We start from the raw sequence: 21718 nt of genomic DNA on the forward strand, positions 1-21718 counted from the left end.
CATTTAATACCACTGATGCTAAGTGGAACAGACAGGACGTAGCAGCTGCGAGCAAACTTCACTTTCTTTAATCCTGTGTTCCTGCTTACATCCCCTTTAAGAGAAGACTGGATTGGGGGAGATGTCTATGATCTGTCTGAAGAGATGACAGAACAGACTGCAGCTTCAGGGGGTTGCTAAAAGACAGTGACTCTGAGCATTGAAAGATAAGTGCTGCCCCATTCACCAGTTACACTCAGCATAATAGTCAGGTACTCAGCATAACAGGCAGGTAGCTCAGGCATCCAAAAATCACTATATAGATTGAATTTCCACTGCCCTCCCAAATACCAGTGTTATGAGCACAAAACTCAAATGCTGCAAAAAATGTTCTCTGAGTTCTTCACTTCCTGATTCACACTTAAAAGTAGGAAAAGCACAACTGTGTCAGAAAAGCACTCTAGCTCACTTACCCCCATTGCTTGCCTCAACCAAAACCTCATGGCTGAATGACCTCTTCTACCTACGTAAACCTGCCTCCAACACAGACACACAGCAAGGTCCCCTGCGAAAGACCACTTTCTAATCTGGGTGTGATTTGAAGACCTGAGAGGTATAGGAAGTATCTTATTTATATTGAGGACTTGGGAGAGATTGCCACAGAGTTCTGCTGAAATGCTCCAACCGTAAACCCCTCCGGACAAGGCCTTCCTTGGGTCTGGAATCTGGAAAACACTTACTTTATTTCATATCCCCTTCAAATGATCTGCAAGATCTGGCTATAAAGTTTACCTCTCCCCTAGATTTTATTTTTCCCCCAGAAAGAAGAGTTAAGTGAGTTCAGGAAATGTTTTCTATTTGGACAATGGTTCCATTTTTTCCATTTACTATGTGAATTCTCTCTGCTAAGCCCGAGCCCAGTGTGGCTGTATTTATAAATATGTTTACTTTAATGAATTTGATGGGATAACTCAACATTTCCTGCTCTGGCCCAAGTCCATCCTCCAAAATATCATTTTCCTTTCTGCTCTCTCAGTTTCAGGTTTTTTGTTTTGTTTTGTTTCTCAATTCTAATTGACAAGGGTGAAAAGCACTGAAACCTGAGCCAGAGACAAATCTGAGACCTACTGGTGTCATACAGGTTTGGTGTCAGATTTGTATGAAGATTACTTAAATTAGTGTTTACTGACTGCTGTGCATTCTGAATCAGGCCCTTGAACTGTAAGCATGCTTTTCTTTTTCAGAAGGAAGCTGTTTAGGGTTCTTTAGCACTGTTAAGAAACAGAAAGGGAGCTGCAGTGGTGAATTATTGGCATGACATTACTCTTGGGACCCCAAAAAAAGAAATCCTATTAAAGAGAGTCCTTGTGATCTCATCACTCTGTATTTCATGACTCTTCAAGAGGTTCTGCTAAAGTCATTCACAGAAAATTTCCCCTGGAAGGGCTCCGGGGAGAAAGGGGCTGGATCACCAGTTGGTCAGGTTAGCATTTACTGCCTCTGAAAGCAAGAGTTTTCTTCTGCAAGCAGCACCACTCTCTAAAGATGCACAGGTATTCCTGGAGGACAAAAGAAATGTAGCCAGGATGCAATATTCCACCAGGTTCTCTCTTCATAGGGAGCAGTCAGGTCACAGTAGACCACCACCTTTTAGAAGTACATTACTGATGCTCTTCCTGCTAATACCAATTACTCTTAATATACACAGCCAAGAGTCACAGTGTGGTATAGCAGGGCCACACTCTGCTAAATGCCTGAAATCTTAAATAATCAGAATTCCTGAGCAGAGGGCCAGACAGAGCTAGCTCTAAGATATTGCCAATACTCCATTTTTACACAGGAATTCCAAACCCACTCCCTGACAATTAGCACAGAGGTTTTCACAAAGTTCTCCTTTACCAAGGGTTCCTTCAATTAGAACCCTGCTCACTCCTGATACACCCTCTCTGAATGTTTTCTGTCCAAACAGACCCTGGTTACTGATTACATTAATACAGCTTCACGAGAGCTGCAGCTTTACAGAATGATATTGGAATCAGGAGGTGTTGCTTCCCCATTTACACCCCAAACTGGCCAATCTGGTGGTTGCTCCACTGCAGAGGTGCAGGTCTCACACACACCCCCAGAATCACACCATTTACTTGTGAAAGTGTTCTTTTTCACCTGGATCCAGTCTGTAACCAATTTTGCTATTTAGCGTCATGCTGCATACAGACTGTATGACAGCTAGGCACACAGTGTGATGTGTATTAGCTCCCAGGGTAAGGAAAATGGGACCTAATCCCTTTTTCTAGGATGTTCCCCCCTCTTTTCTTCTTTTCCTCTTCTTTCTTCAGAAGAAACAGATTTCCCACTCAGGGATGAATGTGGGGAGTGGGAAAGACAGAAAAGAAACAAGATCATAGTTCACAGGGGTTATAAAGTCCCAACAGAACAAAGTATGTTTGGGCTGCTCCACCTGAGACATTGTCCAAAAGGGCTTTTTTTTTGCCTCTGATAATCTGTTCCTTCCGGTGAGAGTGCTCCATACGTGAGCTCTGCCTGTAGCTCCCTTCACATCCCATAAGGCAAGACAATATATCCTAAATACCTTCTTGATATATGGCAAGGAGCCGCTTTCAATTTCCAATCACTCTCTTTTGCCCATATGTTGATGGGGATCTGTTCTGAAGATGATGCATATTTCTTCTCTAGGCTGGGCACAGAGTGGGGGAAGCTCACAGAAGTTAACTTTCTGGGGAATTGAAGAAATGGCTCTAAATTACAGCTGAGTGGAGGGACATTCTGATACAAATTGTTCCCCCAACTTGACAGTAAATCATAGGGCCAGAGTCTCTCATGCAGCTGTAAGAGCAGAGGAAGGTGTGACTTCAGGAACAGAAGTTACAGAGTATTAAGATGAGAAGGAGGGTGACTGAGGAAATAAATGGAAACTCGAATCTGTGCAGAACAAAACCAAAACCAAACAAAGGCACACAATTTTGAGGAAGGCTTTCTCATTCACAGCATTTTGCCCTTCCCTGTCATACTGCCATGTGGAGAGAAAAACAACCAGACCTGGTAATCATTCTTTATCTTTTCAGAGTGTGGCAGGTCCAGAGAATTTTTTTTCCAACTGCTGTTAGTGCAAGGAGTGGGATGCTGTTGGGATTATTTCAGCACAGTTCAGAGAGGGGATTTCCTTTGCTCCTGCAAAATTTCTTCCAATGTGGCATGGATTTTCCCAAACTCAGATTGACGCCAGAGTCATATATCCAAAGAGAAGGAATTGCTGAGACATATATCCCAGCCTGGGCTCCTTATCACCTCGAATCTCATCCTAACACTATCAAGGGGCAGAGAGTGTCTTATTTTCTCTAGGAGAAAACTCTTAATAGCTCACAGCCACCAGATTCACTACTGTCATAAGCCCAACATGAAGCACAAGGTCATCCCTACGAACAGGACAAAACAAAGCCACTGAAATACAAGGTCAGCACCCAAGGATGTGACGAACGTGATCCTAAACCCTGTTTCATTTCAGGTTCACATCCTTTGTTTTTTCCAGTGACTGCTGCTCACAGCTGGTCTTAGTAGAAACAGTCAAGAGATTTCATTTTAAAGAAATTAAGTCTTCAAAAAGCCTTTCTTTCTTTCTTGTTTCTTTCTTTCTTGTTTCTTTCTTTCTTGTTTCTTTCTTTCTTGTTTCTTTCTTTCTTGTTTCTTTCTTTCTTGTTTCTTTCTTTCTTGTTTCTTTCTTTCTTTCTTGTTTCTTTCTTTCTTTCTTGTTTCTTTCTTTCTTTCTTGTTTCTTTCTTTCTTTCTTGTTTCTTTCTTTCTTTCTTGTTTCTTTCTTTCTTTCTTGTTTCTTTCTTTCTTTCTTGTTTCTTTCTTTCTTTCTTGTTTCTTTCTTTCTTCCATATAACATGCATGCCTTTAAAAGATTACAATCAGAATCTGGTCACCCATTTCCATCCAATTCAAATGAAGATGTCATTAAAAAGGTTCATTTTGTCATCCACTCTTTTCCTGCAAAGCAAGAGCAGCCCAGAGCTTCACTCACAACAGATATCCTACATCCACATTTGTAGAACAAATAGAATTCATCCTTCTGGCTGGTAAAGCTTATTTTGCATGAGCAAATATTGAAATACCTTCATGTGTGAGAGTGCATCCATTTGTTAATTTATTATTTGAAATTAGTCAAGCAATTTTTATAACCCTTTTCATGACCTCTAGCTAACAAATGACTTGTTACTAACCCTTCAAACTTTCCACACAATTAAAAAATGATTAACAACTGATGAATGGGCTACAATTGAAGAAATTAGGTTGCAATTAAGAAGACATTTAAATGAATGTTTAAAACTACTTGGATTATAATTAGAACCAGATCAAGTAGGAAGGTCACTCTGGAGTGGTGTTCTCGTGGCATCAGAGATAGCTCAGCTAATAAAGCTGCACAGTGAGATTTTAGTGGTCACTGTTGGCACGGGATGGTGCATGGCTGAAACCCTCCTCAAAGGATTTACTGAGCCAGCCAAAGTTAGAAGCTAACCCTAGAAGTGACCCCAGGTGTCCTCTAAGCTGCAGAAACAAAATTTGCTGCATTTCTCTTGAGAGCATCCCTGTTTTACCCAGAAAGGACATGAGAAATACGATGGCATGAGAACAGGAGACATACTGGGGCTTACCAATTGATCTAAGACACAACAGTAGATCCTTCCCTTCCCACAGCTGTAAGCAAGCAACTGGTTAGATGTCACCACCAATTTTATCCAACTGCAGCAAGTGTTTTCAGTCACAGTGACAGAGAGTCCTTCATCAGAGGAGGGCTGAAAGCAAGGTAATTGCACACAAAGTACTGGGAATAGATTATTATTCTTGGCTGCTCTGCCAATCTCAGACATATTTCAAGGCACTCAAAGGAAAGGATCTTCAATCTTCCAGGGGATGTTGGACACCCATTTCAAATGGCATAAGGCTGTTCTCAGTCAAGAGCTAATAGTTCACCAACTCAGCACACTAAAAGCCATTCCTCACCATCAATATTTATTCAGTTTATCGTTTATGCACAGCAATTACTCTACACAAAGCCAGTAATTACTAAATTCAGGCCAAGAAAATGTAAAGATCCATGTGGCAAACCTTCAGGCTCATGCAAGAAACTGCACAAATCAAAGCCTAAGCAGCACACAAATCAAACCCAACAATTTTGATTATTCAATTTCTTCACCAACATAGCCAACTACAGCACTGCTATCAAACATAAGAACCTCTTGAGGTACACCATGGTCTGTGCTTACCCTTGTGTTCATTCCTTGTCCCATTGCTACTGACCAAAATGTTGCCTTTTACTGCACTCAGGTTTCCATCATCCTTGCTTCTCCCTCTTCATCATCACCAAACAGAAATGATGTCACATTTTTCATCACATCATTACTCCAGAAGACTTCATTGCCTGTGAATCCTCCTCATTTTTCTGCTCTAGGGAAAAAGTTATGACTTTTTTTCCCCCCATTTTGTCCAGTTCCTAGCATACAGCCAGACCTTTCCAAATAGAAAGGCACATGGTTCCATTCTCCACAAGAGAATGGGAGCCTGGGCAAGTAGGTTAGCAGCACACACCTTCCAAAGATGTGCTATTGAAGTCTCTGATAGCACCTTTAAGAATAACTAAAGATCCTTGGCCATGTTGACACCTGTCCAGCTGGATACCTTTAATGATCTAGACAAGGGAATCAAGCACACCCTCAGGAAGTTTCCAGATGACACCAAATTGAGTGGGAATATTTATCTGCTTGAGGGTGGGAAGGCTCTGCAGAGGGATTGGGACAGGCTGGATCGATGGGCAGGGGTCAGTCATGTGAGGTGGAACAAGGTCCTGCACTCGGGTCACAACAACCCCATGAATGCTGCAGGCTTGTGGCAGCGTGGCTGGAAAGTTGCCCTGCAGCAAAGGATCTGGGGGTGTTGGTTGACAGCAGCTGAACATGAGCCAGCTTGTGCCGAGGTGACCAAGGTGCCCAGCAGCCAGCTCAGCAATTGAGTCACCAGCAGGAGCAGGAAAGTGATGCTGCCCCTGTACTTGGCCCTGGTGAGGCCACACCTCAGACACTGGGGTCAGTTTTGGACCGCTCCCTACAAAAGACATTGAGGTGCTGGAGTAGGTCCAGAGAAGGGCAACAAAGCTGGGGAAGGATCTGGAGAACAGGGCTGGTGAGGAGCAGCTGGGGGAACTGGGGGTGCTTAGTCTGGAGAAAAGACTGAGGGGAGACTTTAATGCTCTCTACAACTCCCTGAAATGAGGTTGGAGTGAGGTGATAGAATGAGATGAAATGGCCTCAGGTTGCACTGGGGGAGGCTTTGATTGGATATCAGGAAAAAAGCTTTTTGCTGCAAGAATGGTCAGGGATTGTAACAGGCTGCCCAGAGAGGTGATGGACTCACTATCCCAGGAGTTGTTAAAGAAACATGTGACCATGGCACTTGGGGACATGTTTTAAGGGCCATGGTGGCATTGGATTAAAGGTTAGACTTGATGATCCTAGAGGTCTTTTTCCAACTGAAACAATTCTGTGGTTCCATAACAGGTAAGGCTGGTCTTTAAAACTGAGGCCTGCATGTATGTGATGTACCAAGGGAACTCCTGGAGCTGAATTCAGTCCTGGATTTCAGTGCCAAGTGCCAAACTCAGGCCTGTTCCATGCAACTGAAATAATGCTCAGCTCAGCTGAGTGGTCATTGCCCTAAACGGGAGGGCTGTTGCAGAGCAGAAAACTCAGAGCTTTGCAGATTTAAAACAGAGAAAGTTATCTAAAGGAGCTGCAAACCACCCAGTGGTTTGATATGGGGAGGCTGAACCTTAAAATGGAATAGTAGAGCAAGGGGCGAGTAGAGCAAAGGATGATCTACAAACTAGAACAAAGAGGTCTTTCCAGAGGAAGTGGAGAGCACTCAAGTTGGAAATATCTATGGATGCCTTCACTCATGTATGAAACACAGAAGGAGAACATACAGACAAGAACAAAGCCACTTTACTAGGCAGAAGGAGATTAGAAACTCAAACTCTGCAGTATCCCAGGCCTCTTCAAACCAGCATCATCATCCTCCTCTTTCCAGAGAATTCGATATTCATCTCGCTATTAAATTGCCAACGGTAGGTGGGAAAGGAATAAAAAAAGACCCTTTGAGACCAAATCCAGAGCTGAGGCAAAGCCTACAAGAGTAGCTTCAGCTCATCCTAGGCCTGAACTGCTCTCCCACCATCCACTGTCGCTTCTGATGTCAGGTTGATGGATTACAACTTCCTAATGCAGGACTGATGCATTATGACATCCTAATGTTGGGACGATTGATTGTGACTCTTTTTTTAAGTATGGCTTACTAGGCAATTATTGACACCATCCATGCATTAGAGCCCTAATTCAGCAAAAAAGGGCTGACAGGCCAATGCTGTGGCAAAAGATTAACCTATTCCAAAATTTTATAGATCAGGGTGAGACGGGACTCGTTCTGGGACAGGGCCACCCTCTCATTACGGGCCTTTGGAGACGGCAAAACCTAAACAGTTTATGCCACATCTTGAAGAAAATTGCTTTATCCCTTCACCTTTAAGTGGATTCAGACGCTGCCAGTTGACTCGGGAGTGCTTTGGGGTCAGTGCACACACGCCGGAACACGGAGAGGTAAAAAAAACCTCCAAATAAAGGCAAGAGAGAGGCAAAAGCCAACGCTGTCAGCTCCTACCCTCCAACATCTGTGAGTAATGGAAGTGCGGAACCAAGGCTGAGAGTGGGGAGGTGAAGGGAGAAAGGGATGGTTGTAACAGTGACAAACAAGTCTAAAGGGACTTCTCTCCTCTCAAATGTCACTGGGGGAAGTAGACAGGAGACGGGGGAGGTAAGGAAGAGAGAAGGTCATGGCTGTAATACCCAGAGCGAGTGGACAATCAAATGTTTGCAGCTGGGCTAGGAAATGGCAATCCAGTTGCAGAGCACATCTGGCTCCCTTGCTGCGCACCATGGGGGCCACCTGGTTTTAATCATGCTGGGATCACCTTTGAAAAACAGAACTTAATCATAGGCCTAGTCCTAGCAATAGTGTTACATCCAGACTTCTCTCCAGGGGAGCAGAGGGAGGGGAGGGGGGAGAAGATGATTTGAAATGAAAAAAACCAAACCAAACTCACAACATTTCTCTGTGTTTTTCTCAATCAAGCCTGGAATTTTGTCAACAGTTGCCTCTTTTTCAAGTTAAAGGGAGCCACTTTTCTTCATCTGCCTCTTGGCATTTGATTGCTGCTAAGTTTATGCTTCCTTTATTAGTTATTTAAACAGTTCACACGTGTGTGGGTGCTAAAGACTCCAACAAGCAGTAAAGAAGCTATTTCAGGAGACATTGCTTTTCCATCCCACCTCCTCCCACCACAGAAATGGACAAATGCATTGGCCTGTGGATTAGAAGGCTTTACACCGTTCCTGGACAGCCTTCAAGAACTCAGCTAGCAGTGCCATGAGGACAAGCCTTCCAAGGAAGGCTCAGAAAAGACCCAAGCAGCATCATCCTTCACCAGAAGGGCCACACTGAGTCAAAACAGAAGCGAGTCCCATCCACAGTTTCCTTACAATGCTGAGTAGCAGGAGAAAGAGTCAGGAAACTGTACAAATACAGAGTAACTCCCACTGATGACGCCTCACAGGCTAGACCAACCAACCAACACATTTTGATCTGAAAAATGCTGAGGAGAAGACACACAAATCTAACCTCAGGCATGGCATATCTTGAGAGGGGCAAAATCACTTCAGTCGCTGCACATTATTTACTCTTCTAATGTCTAGAATCAATCCATGCTAATATCTGAGTGGAAAAAAAACAACAACCAACAAACCCTTTTAACTTTCTTTGCTTCCTCACATCTAATCTCCATCATTTCTCATCCTTATAAAAGATACATCTGAGCAGCCTGTGATAGAGGTGACGAGAACCTTGGACATAGCAGAAAAGAAGCACTCAGTGTTTGTTCGTAATTTTTTCCTTAGTGGTTTGAGAGCATCAAATGGAGGTAGCAGACATCAGGTGCAGAACAATAAAGGCAGCACTTCTTTACAGAGAGCACTGTTAATGATGGAACTCGTTGCTGCAGGATGAGACAGATGCCAAAAGATACAGACAAGACCAGGAATGAGGAAGAAGAGGAGGGAATCACTCTTTAAACTAAAGCATTCTAAGGGCAGAGAGTATTGGAACTACAGCATGCCTAAATAAAAATCAAACTGAATACTTGTAGACTAATTGGTGGAGCAAAATAGGTTAGTTCATGAAGCCAAGGTCTCAGTCAGAACTGCATCTACTTGTGGAGCCCCTACTACAAGAAGGATATGGACGTGCTGGAGTATGTCCAGGGAAGGGCCACAAGGATGATCAGAGGGATGGAACTCCTCTCCTATGGAGACAGACTGGGAGAGTTGGGGCTGTTCAGTCTGGAGAAGAGAAGGCTCCAAGGAGACCTTATTGTAGCCTTTTACTATCTGAAGGGGGCCTACAAGAAAGCTGGGGAGGGACTTTTTAGGAGGTCAGGTGGAATGGAGCAAAACTAGAAGCAGGTAGATTCAGATCGGATGTTAGGAAGATGTTCTTCAGCATGAGGGTGGTGAGACACTGGAACAGGTTGCCCAGGGAGGTGGTTGAAGTTCCATCCCTGGAGGTTTTTAAGGCCAGGCTGGATGTGGCTCTGGGCAACCTTATCTAGTGTGAGGGGTCCCTCCCCATGGCATGGAGGTTGGAACCAGATGATCCCTGAGGTCCCTTCCAACGCTAGTTCTATGATTCTATGATTTCTTTCCCTCCACATGGGGGGCAGGGGAGGAAGTTGTTCCTAGGCAACTCTCACTTGAGCTAACTACTGTAGTTTCCTAAAGAAAGGAACAAGAGAGATACGTAAAGAAAGAGACAAAGGTTCATTTCAGTTCCTTACAGGCTAGCCTGTATTGCAGAACCAAGGAGCATCCTGGATGTAAGTGTGCATGAAGACACAACCTGACAAGACTCAAGATGTGCACTTGACACCTGCAGGTAATGGAAACAAAACCTCAAACCTTCAGTTCTACTTAGCAAACACCTCAAATAACCTTTCTGTGAGAGTTAAGATCAGATCATGAATAATCTTCTGTGCATGTAGTTCATTTTGTCATGGATACTGGGGACAGATCCACTGGAATGCTTCAGCTACTTCACACTGTTGTCATGCTGCAAAGGAGCTTTAAGCATGGCTTAACCACACCAACCACAGGTTGGTTTATATCTCATTAGAAAATGACTTAATTTCCGGTGTAATCTCACGCAGGAGCTCAAACCTGCAGCAGCAACGGCGTCAGCATTGTAATATAATCTGGAAGTATTAGAATAAAAACAAACATAGGGAAAGAGTATTTTACAAATGTTAATTATTACCAGGGGAGAAAATCCTGTCGGGTAGGTATGTGATAGTAACAGTTACCTTATTTTACAGGCAGAGAAACTGAGCCAGAGATTATGAAGTTAAGTGACTTGCCCAAGGCCATGAAGAGAAGTGAAGTTAGAGCGAGGACTAACAAGCAGGAATTCCCAGCAGCCCTGCAGGCTACAAGGCTCTTTTCTATGCACCTCTTTCACAATTCCCAAATCAGTTCCACTTGACTTCAATGGCTTCTGAGAGATTTCTCTGATAACAAGACTTGCCTGACAAAGAATACATAAGGAGTATGCCACTAAGACTTTAAAAACTTCTCTTAATTTTTAGTAGGTTGGCTACATATTCTTGCTCTGCTTTAGCTTGGAAGCAGTTTAAGAGCATCAAAAAAACTCCTGATGCAGCAAAAAGAAAATAATCTGATTTCTCTGAACTGGCTAAAGCAGATCTCTGGAAACAGCTTGAGAAAGACATGATGGTTTTATAGCCAGCATATCACACTAGTCTCTTTGGATACTAGAAGTCTTTCCCATCACATCTGCTTCTGCCCTGTAAAATGATAGGAAGGGAAGACAGAGACTGCTCAGGTTGCTTGGAAACACAAGGCTCGCTGTGCCACCTGCAGGGCTAGCTGGAAAAATTGCCTGGCGTAGGGATTAGCACTGTCTCGGGAGTCAGGAGCCACCCTTTCTCTCCAGGATGGAGCAGCTTTGCCACAGCTAATCAGCCTGGTGAGCAAGAACATAAAGTGCGCTATAGAATGATCCTCTCTCGTTCCATCGGGATGTCTTACTCCACTCCTGCCTGGGCTCACCTACCTGGGAAATGTATGTTTTGTTGACTGGAGGAATTGAAACAACCAAAACCACAGATGGGAATGAAAGCCAGAGATATGACAGTTTACCTACAAGTTCTGTGGAGCCCTCTCCTACCTGTATCTACCTCCATGTACCTCTGCCCTGAGTTGCAGTTCTTCCTCAAGACTTTCACGTTATGGTTCGCTTCTGATTTAATGCAATTATCTTCCCATCATTAATTACTAGTATTTCCTCAAATGTATACTTGTAGCCACAGTTTTTCTGGGCCAAACAACCTGAACAAAGGAGATCAGGGTTTGGCCTAAACACATATGTAAACCTAACCTAAGTTTTTCTGGATGTTTAAAAATGCATGTTCCAGTTTGGCTGAGTTTTGCTTTACCTCTTTAATTGGTTGTGGGAAGCTGCAGTGGAGGACAGCAGCAGTCAGAAGCTGAAAGACATCTATTAAGTCATTGTGCCTTTGCTCCTAGTGATATATGCTGGACAGACAGTCCAGAATAACGACGTCCTCTTCATTTGATCCTTCTGCCAACCTACAATATTCCCAACCACACTGATTGCTACTGCTTTCTGCAGCAGCTTTAAATGCCCCAGGAGACAGGGTTTGTACCACTTTCGCTAGAAAATCGTTCACATAGCCTCGTAGGTTTGGCCCCTGGGGAGACTTTTTTATTGTGTTTGGTTTCACTAAGAGCCTTGTGAGGTGTTGGTCAGTGATTGATTATTGTTTGTATTGTGGTAGCACCTAGAGGCACCAGCTGAAACTGCAGACCTGTTGTGCTAGGTAACTGTACGTAAGCCACATCAGGAACTGGCTCTTCCCAAACACCTTGCAGTAAGAAGAGTTTGGCGAAGCCAAGAGGCCCAGAGAGGTAACATGATTTACCAAGATCCAACAGAAATGCACAGATGTGGTGAGGAGTAAAAACAGCTTGCTCTGAGTCAATTCCTGCATTCACATGTGGGCACAGCATCCAGAACACCAACTTGAACATCCAGGTGATCTGCACCTACCCAGGGAAGTGGTTCCTGATGAAAGGAGCAAAACAACTAATTATGGTACAAAGTGAAACAATGAGCTCATAACAACTAAACCTCCTTAGGGATGAGATGTGTTCTACGTCACTCCAGAAGTCACTTGCAAACAGGTTAAACCTCCACCACGCAGTTTTCTCTCAAGCCTTGCGGAAAAGAGGGATCATTCTGAGGACACTAACGGGAATGAAGAAATAGAAAGTATCAAAGGTTAAGCCACCAGCTGAGGTTGCAGGAGGTGGCAGATTATGTCATCCTCTTGCGTTTTAATTCAATTCTTCTCTTCCCACTTTAAATAAATCTTCTCCTTTGGAAACCAACAGCCTCCTTCCCATTTGCTCTCAGATTAGGTTTATTATGAGAACCAGCACCCAGACTAAGCCAGCATTCCTGAAGTTAAAGCAGATCATTTGCTGATTTCTCCCACAGCAGAGGGGACACAGGTATTAAGATCAAGGTTAGCACCTTCACTTAGCCAGGCCCTTCGTTCAGTTAGGGAATCACTCAGCAGCTCTGCAAACAGAATCCAAGATCTCCTTCATTTCATTACTTTCTTCCTTCCTCATGTGACTCCTATTCACAAGCCATCAGAGAGCAGAAATATAGCACCACATTTGCAGGGTAAAAAAAATAGAATTGCTACACTGTGGTGTCTGTTAATGTGATGTATGCTTACAACAGAAGTTAAAACTTGAGATGCATAAATAACTGATTGTGCATTTAGCTTGCACTATAGAAAAATGAAGGATGAGAGATTAGTTGGGCAGCAACCCAAAATAAACATTTTTTTTTCCAGATTTTTTTTTTCCCCCCCAGAAACAAGTAGCATCTTGGCTTCAAGCAAAACATTTTACTTGACCCAAGGAAATAAAACCCTTCAAAATAACACTGAAGTTAATGTTAAGTTTCTTCTTTGAAACTAAAATACGGAAGAGTTTTTTTATCTCCCAGTGTCCAAGTGCTATGATTAGTTTCAAAAAGCAGCAGGGCACATTGTCTCTGCTTTAACCAACATATGGCAGCCCCTGGTTTTGAGATACTTCATTTGACTCAGATACCTATCTCCCAGAAGGGACAAGAGAAAACTAGAGGACATTTTGGCCAGTGAGTGACTCAGCTTTGCCTTCTTCACCACTGACAGCCTGCCTACTACACTGGAAAGCACAAGCACAATGACATTCAAAAGGCTCTCCCCAGGAAACTAAATGCACACTCGATGTACCTACAGTCCTACAAACTAAAGAGCCTGCTGGGCTGCCCTTGGTGACACCGTGTGGGACTTGCCTGTCATCCTGCAACAGACATTCTTCCAAGGTGGTGGGAGGGCCTGGTTGCGGTTCTGCTAGCACAGAACCTCACAGGATGCACCCAACATTTTCTGATCCTTAAGCCCCCCATTTCCCAAGACTATCCAGGGGCATCTTGCTCCAAAACCAGAAATCCAGAGAACGTGAGGATCTCTCAAAAGCTTAAAGGTCCATTTCTGGTGTCAGCATTAGACTGGAGAGGACACCTGAGGAGACTAAAATGAAGCACTGCAATTTGGCCTGAAAGCTAGGGCAGGACAAACGTGTGTGAAGGGATGCTGCTGCTCCTGCTGTCTTTTCTCCTATGATTCACCCCACCAGAAGCATCCTGGGAGAATGTACTCAGTCACAGCGTAGGTCACCATCATTTGGATCCTCCTGTCTCATTCTTGAGGTCTGTTTATGAGGCTGAGAAAAGCTATCAAGAAGCCCACCATAATCCATGGTCTGTAAAATTTCCACAAGAGCCCTCCTGAGTCACGAAGATGACAAATGTGTAACCAACAAGGGCTGTTCTCCACTCCTTCAATTTCAGCAATTCAAAATGAACGTTTAGAGCATCATGACCCTGTGAAGCCCAATTGTGTGTCCCTTGAGACCATCTCATTCTTTTCTCGCACCCCCTCCAGCCCCCTCATCAAATAAAGCCAAGAGTACGTGCGTCATTCTGACACATTCCCTTCAGGAAGTGATGGGAATAGGATAGATTTTCTTCCTCCTAATGCCCTGACTGTGTCCTTACAGCACGAGCTCCTTCATTCCCACAGTAAGGGGCCTCCTCTGCTACAGAGTCCGATGGTAACCTGAGGAGCCATGACCAATCTGATGTCGGATTAGCGTCGCTCTGTGGCACTGTCAGCAGCATTTTGCTGGGCTCTTTAAGAGAATATCCTGCTGTGATTCACAACAACTCCTGTGTTTGGGAGACACAGAGATCTCATCCAGCAAATTAAAATGCACTACACTGAATTTCACTATTTCTGCCTGGAGGTCTCCCAGGGACTGACCTAAATGGCGTGTGCTCTATCAAGAGTAAAAGCCACCTGCTACAGAAAGCCTGGACTGTAAACCACTGCAACCCACCTATGACAAAAGAACACAACCTACTGGATGAGCAAGAGTAGGACAGGGCTGCAACCTCAAAGGCTGCTTCTCTGCTTCTCCAGTTTGGCAAAGCAAGAAATAGGTTCATTTCCCTGCAGCAATTGGTCTAAAACGTGTCGGGTCACATATCAGTATCTCTTCAACACGTCCTGCATTATTCACTGACACATACTTGTTATCTTTATTACTAATTACAGAAATGACTCACAAAACAGGCTGGAGAGACCACTAGTTTCACCAGCCTCAATGGAAATTCTGTGAAGAACTACAACCAAAGCTGGCTGCTCTGAAACCACATTGCTCCAGTCTGGTTTACCTGCTCTGTAGCAGACGAAGCATCAGGTACCAAGGCAAGGACAGATCAGCAAGCTGAAACTCACTGAAATATTCATAACACTCAATGTGAAAACACGCTGAGCAGTGTAGGAAAGAATGCAGGAATTATTTGCATTTTTGGTTGGCCAAATACCATACCACCAGGGAAGAATGCTGCATCCCTAACGAGCAACAGCAGGAGTGAAACGGGCAGGAGTAAATTAAGAGCATAACTGTTATCACTGGAACATGCCAAGAATTCAGGACTTTACACCTCTTTTCTCATAAAATGGGTTTTGTATGTCCTCAAACGTCAGAATCATGGCTTTGCATCTCCTCAGATAGTTAATGCTGAGATCAGCACAGCCCTTGCTAAACCCATCCCTGGCAAAGGCCTCCCCTTACCCTTAGGCGCAGAGTGCCACCAACTGCACTACTTTGGTTGCTGGTTGCAGTAACACAGCCAACCCTCCTAGGAACCTAACCTGCTTAGTGTGTGGAAGCCAGCAATATCCAAGCCCAAGGTAATAACCCTCCAAATCCTCTTGATTTACACCAAGAGAAGCAAACCACTCAGCTGCGCGGCGGCTCCTCTTTTCTTCTCCCTCTGGCCTCCCACGTTACAGATTAAAAAAGCAGCGCATCTGGCATTTACCGAGCGTCAAATACTTCTCTGAGACCTCCTAGAACAAACAGGCCCCGGCTGCCTGCCTCAGAGCTGCTGATAGGTCTCCAGCATTGTGCAAGAGGTCAGACTTAGGAACTGTCAACAGCTTCCTAATGTATGCTCTTTCTCCGGGAAAAGGGGTCCCAGGTTTTATAGCCTAATAGATTCGTTAATCGGAACACACACAGGCTAGGAAAGCCACTGTTTGTTTTCTCTGACAAGTTTGGCATTTTCCTCCTGGGAGCCAGGAAGCTTTAAAGGCATAAGACTCTCCTACTTAACTGGACAAGAAAACCAGTCTGGACAAACTGAGACATGTCATTGTGGCTGCTTAATTCGGAGCCAGAACGTGCCATTTTAGAGACTTTACAACAACATCAATGTCAAGGTAAAGGAAATTAAATTCCCCTCCCACTCCTCCCCTGATGTCTCCATTTGTGTCCAGGCTTCCACTCCTGTAGCTAAGGCCAGACTTTGGCCCATCACAGGCATAAGACATGTGATTACACTGATGAGAATGACGTTCCGTTCCAAAAGCACTTCCAGAGGGAGCGCTCCAAGCGCAGCAAGACTGTCTTGTGCAACAGTGGCAGTGTGCCCACAAACTGCTTCTGTTTACTCCTGACAGAGGCTTAGAACTCAGAAACATGAAATGGCAAACACAGTGAGTAAAACTTCTAAATGAAACTACACACCCAGCTTCGAGCTCTCAAACTGGGATGCAGATTCTGCCATCAGAATAAGGATCTGCTATAAATAACTCACATATAATCACAGAGGGGAATTCCAAGTGTTTCCAAGGCTGTGTAGCCCATCCACTAAAAATAAAGCATTTCAAAACCTAGAAGCTGACACAATTTATTACACTTCAATGGCCTGGATGAGACAAGAAAATTGTAATCTAAGATGTTATGCCATCAAGAAAAAAGGACTCAGCAGGGGGATTTAAGGAAAAATCATTTCAGTGAACAGTGAAATTTCTCTCTTAGGAAACTCTTCCAGCATCAGGACTAAATCCTCTCAGCCTGGAGGGACCCTGTGCTGCATTCCTAGCACAAAACAAATGTTACAGTCCACATGCAGTGTCCAGCTCAGCATGTCCCCAGGCCACTGACTCCCACACTTGAGTGTTTAAACTGGGGGAGTCTTAAGGACTTTTCTTAAACTGTTGCTTTAAGCATCTTCTACAAAGCATTGTCAGAGACAGCTTCTGGGGACAGAAGGATCTTCACTGTAACATTGATTATCATGCCCGAGACCCTGGTTCTTGGGCACATTCCCATTCTTCCTTCAAGCTGTTCCTTCATCCTTCTTCCCTTTGACTGGAATCCCATGGTTTCCACAACCCCTTCTGGCTCTAGAACTCCAGCTATTAAAACTCTGCCGGAATAGGTGCAGCTGAGATCAAGTAAGGGAAAAAGGCATTTAGTCCAACAGCAATATCTTGTAGAAAGAAAACTCAGTTATCACTCTCTAGAATGAGAGCTGGCTTTACCTTTGATTTTTGAGTACACACCCCCACCCCCCCTAAAGTCATACAGCCATTTTTCCTGTCAGTGGTTGAAGCAATGCTTATACCTTGCTGAAGTCAAAGCATGTCCCATTGAAGTTACAATGAAACACTGTGCTTAAGTGCTTTGCTGAATCACAGCCATCATAACTATCCATTAGGCTTTGATCTGGTTAATGTTTGTCCAAATATGACCCCACAACGGGAAAGCAATGAACCATTATTAAAAGAAGGAAGGACAGCTGGAATTATTTTAGTGTACAACTACATGCACAAACACACACCAAGTAACAGATTGAAAAGCTGCTCTTGTAATTCCTCAAATTATCCTTTCTCAATCCCTCAGTTAAAAAACATGAATTAGGGTCTTATTTTTGTTCCCCTCTTCCCCCCTTTAGTGTACTCAGTGCTCATCCAATTTACACACGGTTTATCTTGGCAAAAAAAGAAAGGGAAGGAGAAGAATCTCTGCACAGGGGTGGAGGGGGGAGAGGTGTTTGTTTGAGGGGAGTCACCGCAGTCATCACTCAGTCACTGTAGAACTGAAGAAGCAGAAAGACTGAGGAGGCTTAACTCTTCATGCTGTTTAGACACAATAAAGGCAGAATATGTATCATTGAAAAGTAATTAAGTAAATACTTGCTACTGCTGCTTCACTCATACACAGAAATTTATTCTGCCCATTTCTGAACAGGAAAAGCTGGCCTGTTCCATTCCAGTTTCTTGAAAAGCAGAGCAGTTGCCAGAACATGTAAAAAGAAGACCTCTCAGCACAAAAAGAACTGACTCCACCCATGACAGCAAGCTTAAACAAATACAAGGTCCATCCTCAATGAAGTCATTGACTTTCTTCCTCTTTCTCATCTGAACAGTCCCTAATCTATCTGAGACTAAAAACATCTTCTCTCCTGTAATTTGTTACAGGCTATTCTACATCTCTGCACAGCCCTATCCTCTTGCTGCCATGACTGTGCTGACAGAGGGAAGCCAGAGCCACATCCAAGCCCATGGGCAGCTGGCACTTCTTGCTGATGGACTGCAGCAGAATAACTCCATTCTTTTCTAAATCTTCCTGAGCTCTTTCTCTGGAGACAGGAGTTGAGGACATCAGCTCACCTTTGCCATTGCAAAGATACCATATGTTCTGTTTGGACAGCAGAGGTTTAAGAGATAAGCAAACAGACTTTGTGGTATGTTCTGATTGGAAAACACAAGTAAAAGGCTCTCTTGATCTGCCTGATTAGGCTGTTACAAATAAGACAGGCATTCCCTTTCAGAAATGGTCTTCCATTCATGGTCACAGAGCAGTTTTTCAGAGGTACAGAAGTCTGGCCATTTCTCATGACTTCAGGGAGGGTTGTACGCCCATGAGTGAGGTCTGAGTGCAGCCATAGGTGGACGTGGTGTCCACATACTTCTTTTGAAATGGAACCTCATGACACTGCTCCACCTCAAGGAAACATAAATATCAAAGGCAAGCTTAGAAAGAGTGCGACTAAAGGAGCCGCTCGCCCTAACTTTGGCATGGACAGGAGGAACCACCCTGCCCATTTCCTGTTTTTCCACTAGAAGTAGTGCAAGGAACTCCTGTCCCCATGCCCAAATCCCATGCCAGCAGCCATCCTTCAAAGACAGTGCCCTGAGGATAGGAACTTCAGCACACGCAAACCGGGGACATCTCACGCGAGCTCTGTGTGGCCAGCAAGGGGGGAGACTTCGGTTTCACAAAGTTCACTAAGGCACAAGACTCTGTGGCCAGGGCTCCTACATAGGGTTGACAGATTTGAAGGTGATCTCCAGCTACAACAGTGACCAAGTATTGGAGAGTGGGCCTTTGACAGCTGTCATAGCAGCACAGCACTGCTGGCCTCATTTTCTCTGACTTGGTTCCCCATCTCCAGCCTGGGGAAAGAGCAGCAGCTGTACTGCCTTTGTAAGTGCTCTGGGAGCAATGGATAAAAGGCTGAACATATACATTACCTCACTGAAAGGTTGGATCCTAGCTCACCATTCAAGGAACACTAGCAGAGCACATACCAAACCATTCCACAATGCATCATCTTCTGCCTACTCAGAAGGGAAATCCACCACCAGCTGCCTCCCAGGACTGGTCTGGAAATGACTACTTGTCATTTCCAGAGGAAACTAAGGAATTGCCTTGCAGATCAGTCACACAGTTTATTAGTTCAAAAGAATCATATCACAGTTTGGATTGGAAGAAAACTTAATGATCATGCAGTTCCAACACCCCTGCCATGGGCAGGGACACCTCCCACTAGACCAGGTTGCTCAAGGGCCCCATCCAACCTGGCTTTGAAGAATTCCAGGCTTGCAGCTTCCACAACATCTCTGGGCAAACTGTTTCAGTGCCTCACTGCCCTTATGGGGAAGAATTTTCTCCTAATGTCTCAACTAAACTGAGTTCCTCCCAGTTTGAAGCCATCACCCCTCATCCTATCGCTCCATGCCTTTGTAAATAGTCCCTCTTCAGCATTCCTGGAAGCACCTCTCAAGTACTGGAGGTTTCAGCAGAGGCAATCTAATCTGTCTCATTTTCTGGGAAATTTTTGTTAACCTTTTTCCCATTCAGATGATAATTCTTCATTTCAAAACACAGCAATAAAACAAATTAGAAAACCCTTTTCCTCTTTTCTAACACTGTGAGTTATTCTAGCAACTTATTTTTGGACCTCTGACATGTATATAAAAATATATGTTCCCAGAGGAATTTCATACCCCTGTGCCATGAGAACTTGTTAAAGCACTTGCTAGTGACACACCCAGATTTATTGCTTCCCAGGTTCTGTCTATAGTTTATTTTTTGATGTAAAAAAAAAAACCCAGCCCAACAAACCAAAACAAACACATAACAAATACAAAGGCAGGTATTTGTATGTTTGGCTAAGAATAACTGATTTTATATATATATATATAAAGCTGTTAACTAATACAAGATTTATTTTCTTTGTAAGCAGAGGGTTTTTTGAGGGGGGGCCAAACCCTCCTCTTTTTATGGCAATTTGATACAAATCTAGAGATGCCAGTGTTTTTCAAACAACTTCTTTCTAGCTTCTTCTTGTGCTGAGAAAAACCCAGCTTGCATAGGAAAATAAGAATTTTGCCATAGAAATATGTGGGATTCTCAAAAACACAAGATCCAACCATACCTGGACAGATGAAGACCTTAATAGAAGATTGACATATGAAAGTCCTACAGTTTTGCAACATGTACCTCTTCTGCCTTCCTGCAAGGCTTTTCCAACATGTCATCCCTGACATGAGCCAGCAGTGTGCCCAGGCAGCTGAGAAGGCCAACAGCATCCTGGCCTGGATCAGCAATAACGTGGCCAGCAGGAGTAGGGAAGTGATTGTGCCTCTGTGCTGGGCACTGGTGAGGCCACACCTCAAATACTGAGGTCAGTTTTGGGCCACTCACTCCAAGAAGGACGCTGAGTAGGGCAACAAAAGTGGTGAAGGGTCTGGAGAACAGGGCTGGGGAGGAGCAGCTGAGCGAACTGGGGTGGTTTAGTCTGGAGAAAAGGAACCTGAGGGGAGACCTCATTGCTCTCTACAACTCCCTGAAAGGAGGTTGGAGTGAGGTGGGAGTTGGTCTCTTCCCCCTAGTATCAGGGGATAGAATGAGAAGAAATGGCCTGGAATTGTGCCAGAGGAGGTTTAGTTTGGAGATGAGGAAAAATTTCTTTGCTGCAGGAGTGGTCAGGGATTGGAACAGGCTGCCCAGGGAAACGGTGGAGTCACCTTCCCTGGAGGTGTTCAAGGAACGTGTGGACATCACACTTTGGAACGTGGTTCCATGGCCATGGTGGTATTAGTTACAGCTGGACTCTCTGACCTTAGAGGTCTTTTCCAACCAAAACAACTCAACGATTCTATGCCTTAGGGGACTGAGCACATCTGAATGATAGGTTGTAGTCTTAGCTAAAACTTTCATAGTATACCTGAGCTTAATGAAAAAAATATGGACAAAGAGTTTGGAGGAAATGTATCACGATTATTTTTGTAGATCTTGAACAGATTTAGCAAGATAGGATGGACAGACAGATGAAAGAAATGAAGAAAGCAATCAGGGAAGGCAGGCACTTACCAGGGACAAGAGGCCTAAGCTCTCAGCATCCTTGAGGGTCTGGTCCTCCTAACAGAGCACCGACTGCTTCTTTGGATACCAACATCATAAGACGGGCATTGAGGCTGAACAGGAAAATCTCTTGGTCCATGAGTTTTTCACAAGCTTCCAGCTATTCCATCTCTATTGAATCTAGTAAGAATGAGCCACCTAAACACCTAAAACTGTCACTTAAATTTGAGCTCAAATCTGTACATGGGACTGTCTCCTGCACGTCTCAAAAGGCTACCTGTGGCTGTATCTCATTTATATCTCACTTGGGGCATCACTGCTCATTACTTTCAAAATGCACTCCTCTATTCCCTGTTCTTGGCCACTAAACAGCAGGGAACATAGAACTGTAGCCCTGTTTAACAGTTTGTTAAATCTTCAGCTCACATTCAGCACCAAAATGGTGTCCAGATTGCA

This window comes from Melanerpes formicivorus, unplaced genomic scaffold, assembly GCF_026170545.1.
Source record: "Melanerpes formicivorus ecotype bairdi unplaced genomic scaffold, bMelFor1.0.p_v2 SCAF_60, whole genome shotgun sequence".
Classification (NCBI taxonomy): Eukaryota; Metazoa; Chordata; class Aves; order Piciformes; family Picidae; genus Melanerpes; species Melanerpes formicivorus.